Below are 5,150 nucleotides of genomic sequence, written 5' to 3'. Positions count from 1 at the left end.
GACAACGGAGCCCCCCATAGTTCACCCACCCCTCCTCGAAAGTGCCAAGACAGAGCCGTGCAATTGCCAAAAGGGAGATTCTTGGGGTATGAAAATGTTACCTTTATGTTATTTGAAAAATAAAAAAGTTTAGGCTTATAACTATAGGCGCTAAAGTTAAAGTCCCAATGATCATCGTCACACACACATCTGGGTGTGGTGAAATTTGTCCTCCCATCCCCATGTGATTTTGATCCATCCCCTGGGGGAGAGGGGAGCAGTGAGCAGCAGCGGTGCCGCGCTCGGGAATCATTTGGTGATCTAACCCCCCCCCCCCAATTCCAACTTAGGTAGTAACATACTGTGTGCAAAGGGAAAATAAGAATTAGCACACCAAAAGTAATAGTACCAGCTCAGTGGCCTAGTAGTAGAGTGTCCGCCCTGAGACTGGAAGGTTGTGGGTTCAAACCCCGGCCGGGTCATACCAAGGACTATAAAAATGGGACCCATTGCCTCCCTGCTTGGCACTCAGCATTAAGGGTTGGAATTGGGGGGTTAGATCACCAAATGATTCCCGAGCGCGGCACCGCTGCTGCCTACTGCTCCCCTCTCCCCCAGGGGATGGATTAAGATCAAATGGAGATGGGTTAAATGCAGAGGACAAATTTTACCACACCCAGATGTGTGTGTGACGATGATCATTGGGACTTTGACTTTGACTAGTCGTTCATGGGTTTTCCCAGTCCTAAAAATTAATTTTCCTACTGTTTTCTACCCTATGAAAAAATATGTTGCCGAATATATTATTAAAAGAAATTTTCTTTGCAACTTTCTTAGAATTTATTAAATTGGGCACCCAAAACAATATCAGTATATATGTCACGTCTCGTCCCCAGCCGTTCCACTACGTGTCTGTTGTCATGGTTTCTGTCTGTGTGCTCGCTCCTCCCCTCCTGTGTGCCCATGATTAGTTCGATTATTCTCACCTGCCTCTTGTTACCTGTCATGTATATAAGTCCTGTCTGCCCCTCACACCCTGTCGGATCATTGTTGTCTTGATGTCTTTTTGGTTCCTGTTGTCTTAATGTCTTCACGTACTTTGTTTCGCGTCCCTGTCGGTTTGTTAAGTCGTGTCAGTTTGTCGAGTCTTTTGAGTTTGCTTCAATAAACCCTGGTCCAAACTGCATTTGGTCGCCCTGCTCCATTCCGATCCATGACAATAAAGCCATTGATTTTCTCCGGCTATACCTTCCGCGCCTTTGTTTTGCGATGCTTCAGTCGCTGGGGTACTTCTCACTGGTTCAAATTGGTAGCCTTGTACCCCAAGAAAGAAATCATACTCTTCTTCATTTTCGTCAGAAGGTGAAGAATCATCTGAGGGAGATTCATCAGACGACATCGCTTCCACTTCTGTATCCGCCATTATGCTTACATGGGCTAAGTAACTCGGCAACGCTCGGCCTCCTATAATCTACGTCACAGTCACTTCGTCAATTTCCGGGATGAACTTCAACGATCACATACAAACCGTTGATTTTTCATCTATTACTCCTCAATTCGCAATTTTATTGAAAAATTCACATCAGTTTCCAAAAATACAAGTCCATCTTTATCAAATACATTTTGGGACCCCATAGTGTCTTTACATGCCCTTTAAGGGTATATTCCGACCTGACTGTTTGGTCCACTTTAAATGGACCAGGGTTCGATTGTAACGCTGGTCTGGACCTTTTGTGCAGGTGTGAATACACGCAAATTAATCCTGGTGTGGATTAAAGAAACAGACAGAGACCCACTTTTTAAAGTGGTCTCAGTTCGCTTCCAAATGAACTCTGGTGCGGTTCGCTTCAGGTCTCAATACAAACAGCGTAGATCCGAACCAACAGCACAAATATGCAGAGCAGGAATCCAACGCGTAGGACCCGCATGCTTTCCTCCAATTCCAGGTCTGTGCTCTGTGTGCCGCTCTGGTCATTGCTGTCCAATAGGAGCACAGATCGTCACAAGCGTGGATGTGTTTACAAAATATAGTACTTTGCTTGCAAAATGTACAGTCTGAATAGGAACCGCACCAAAAGAAAAAAATTAAGTTCGTTTTTGGTCTGGACCAAATAAGCGGACTAAAGGACTTTTCTGGTTTGGATACACCCTAAGTGATGCCTTCTACTTCTCTCAAAAGCAGAAATAAAAAGAAGGAATGGTCCCCATGCCTCTGCTGGCACTTTCCAATTGAGCACCAACAAGCAAAGAAACATCAAGCGTTTGCAGAGGGTCTTTGTCCCAGTAAAACAACAAAAAACATCAGCTTCTGTTTCTCTGGAGAAAATCTCCCACATCCAACCTCCGCGGGGCTCTCCTCGCTGTTGATGCCACCATTGTCATGACATCACCCCCATCGAGTGTCACACCCAAGAGAACCAATGTGTGAAAACAAGTCACTTGACATTTCAGCCGAACGAGATGGAAAACATTAGAGACAAAAACAAAATCGTTTAGACATACATACATTATTCTTCAGGATCCAACTTTGAAATGATTCCTTGAAAGTAATGATGAAAGCAAAGGCTGTGTCTTTTCGTGATTGGAATTCATCTGAAGCGGCTGTGCCGATGGCGCTTGCTCCCTCAGCAGTTCTTTCATTCTTTTGCAAGCGGCAACTGCCGTTTCATTTGGCCGGCGTAACGGGCTTGCTCGGAACGATGAAGTTAATTATTTTGCTTTCGTCTAAGTCTTTTCGCTCTATTTTTTTGTTTTATATTTGTACTTTACATTGTCACAATCGGGTCGTTAGCTCCTTCGACCTCCATGCGTCATCCAAACATCGGCCCTGTTTAAGTTGACCGGTCGTGTCCGCACCCTGCGCGTTGTCGCCGTGAGCAGGCCTCATTTCTGAACACGGCGATGGCGCCCGCTTGAGTCCATTCACGTTCGTTATTGTCAAGGTGACGGAGACCTCAATAACCTCGGCAAGCAGCCTCAAAATGGGCACTCCAAAACAAAACAGTTACAAAATAGTTTCCATAAATGGAAACTTCAATTATGACAAACGGCTGAATTCAGCCATCGGAGCTCCTGCATGGAAATGGACACCATGTCGCTGACACAACCACGCTGATGTCAAAATGTACGTGGATGCTAAAATCCAAAACCGAAGAACTGAATTCAAACTTTTGCGGGTCCTAAAATTGACACTTCAACTAAAATGGCAGATTTTGGTCAATGAATTTCATACGGTGAGAAATTGGGGCAAATGGAGAGGAAAAAATGATTACAAAACTTACAATAAGCAGAAATGCAGACCCAAGCTTCTCGGTGGGCGTAAGTAACAACCCATTCTGCTGCGTTCATCATCTACTCCGCCCATAAAACACACTTGCCTTGTGGGCCAACATTTGCGGCACCTGATCAGCCTGATTAGGACATGCAGTGGATTCCGAGGAATGTGCACGTGTGCGCACGCAGAATTGCCCAGGAGAAAAACCACATCGAAAAAAACGGTGGCTGCGCGCTGCCAAGTGGTATCCATGGCAACAAGGGTGACAATGAGTAAAGATGGGCGCGAGTTCACAACACGGTGGTGGGGGTGGTTTTTTTTTTCAAGTCTGCTCCTGAACCCACCAGCCGGTGGCGCTCAATCTCTTAAGGCCCGCAAAACAATCTGAAGGGACATATTCAGTAAAATGTTGAATGTTGTTTGTATATACAAGTGAAATTTACCAACCAAGTCATGTGAGATCATCTGCCTGTTTCTGAAAACTGCACGAGACAGCCGTCCCTACGGCGAAAGAAAATGTACAACCTGGATGTTTTGCAAGCAACAAAGAGCGGCCACCAACAACATCAAAAACACAAACTCAGCAACATCAGTGCCACCCGGGGGTGGGAGCAAACAACCCACTCATGACCCACATCGCCGTCGTCATCATGGACGGGTGAGCCGCTTCTATGCCGCCTGCCACGTGCATGGGTGATGCGTGTGGCAATATCAAAAAAATCAAAACCAAGACGTGATCCATGTTACATCTGGTAGCAACTCTGCACACTTGCCAGTAGAGAGACAAACTGCAAGCTCGCAGCAGGTAAACTCAACGTCTGAGAAAGCCATGCCTGAAAGCGCAAAGGACATGTGCCATTTTGGTTTGGAGCGCCCATTATAGGGTCATTTTGGCCATGTCAAGACAAGATTTTGCTCTTATTGCTACAGATTTGATTCTTGGAATTCAGCCCTTTTCATTTCATCACATGGAACTGACAGCAAAGTTGGATGACTGGCCTTCATTTTTAGAAAATGCAGCCCCTGAAGCCAGTTTCACTTAACAGCCTGACAGTTGAGTGATATGTCGAGTAGACGCCTACAAGTTTGAAGGCCTGCATGAAAATACACAGGAGGTCTGCCATTTTGCTTTGAAGCAGCCATTTTTGGGTCACTTTGGCCATTTCCTGGCTCTTATTGCTACAGATTTGATTCTTTGAATTCAGCCCCTTTCATTTCATCACATGGAACTGACAGCAAAGTTGGATGACTGGCCTTCATTTTTAGAAAATGCAGCCCCTGAAGCCAGTTTCACTTAACAGCCTGACAGTTGGGTGATATGTCAAGTAGACACCTACAAGTTTGAAGGCCTGCGTGAAAATACACAGGAGGTCTGCCATTTTGCTTTGAAGCAGCCATTTTAGGGTCACTTTGTCCATTTCCAGGTGTCCCTCAAAGACAAGATATATTGTCCGGTATCACTAATTTGTGAAACTTTTGAGTTTATTTCATGACATGACTTGGCAAGCTGTACTGTCACTCATTTTACACCAATTTTAACCCCCCCCCCCCCCCCCCCCCCCCAATAAAATCACTGCACTTGTCACACAATGCAATCACGTAATTATTTTGGCAACACTTAGCAACCAATTCTTACAAGCAGTTGAAAGCCTGGCCCGTTGACACTCATTTTACATTGGTGTTGTCTCCATTCCGCTTACATATTAGGAATAGGCAATGCTAAATTGGTCCCTTTTTGGTGACGGGCACCGTTATCATGAAATGTGCGATTCGCGTAGCTCTTCCTCTCGCAGCCGGTCGGCATTATTCACCTTCAATGTTACAAAGGGTTCTCGTTTTCGACCATTCGTGGCCGAAGCTACGTCGTTAGCCACCGAGCTAGCAAAGAGCCCCGGTG

The sequence above is a fragment of the Syngnathus scovelli genome, chromosome 15 (genome assembly GCF_024217435.2).
Source record: "Syngnathus scovelli strain Florida chromosome 15, RoL_Ssco_1.2, whole genome shotgun sequence".
Classification (NCBI taxonomy): domain Eukaryota; kingdom Metazoa; phylum Chordata; class Actinopteri; order Syngnathiformes; family Syngnathidae; genus Syngnathus; species Syngnathus scovelli.
This window is presented reverse-complemented; position numbering follows the sequence as displayed.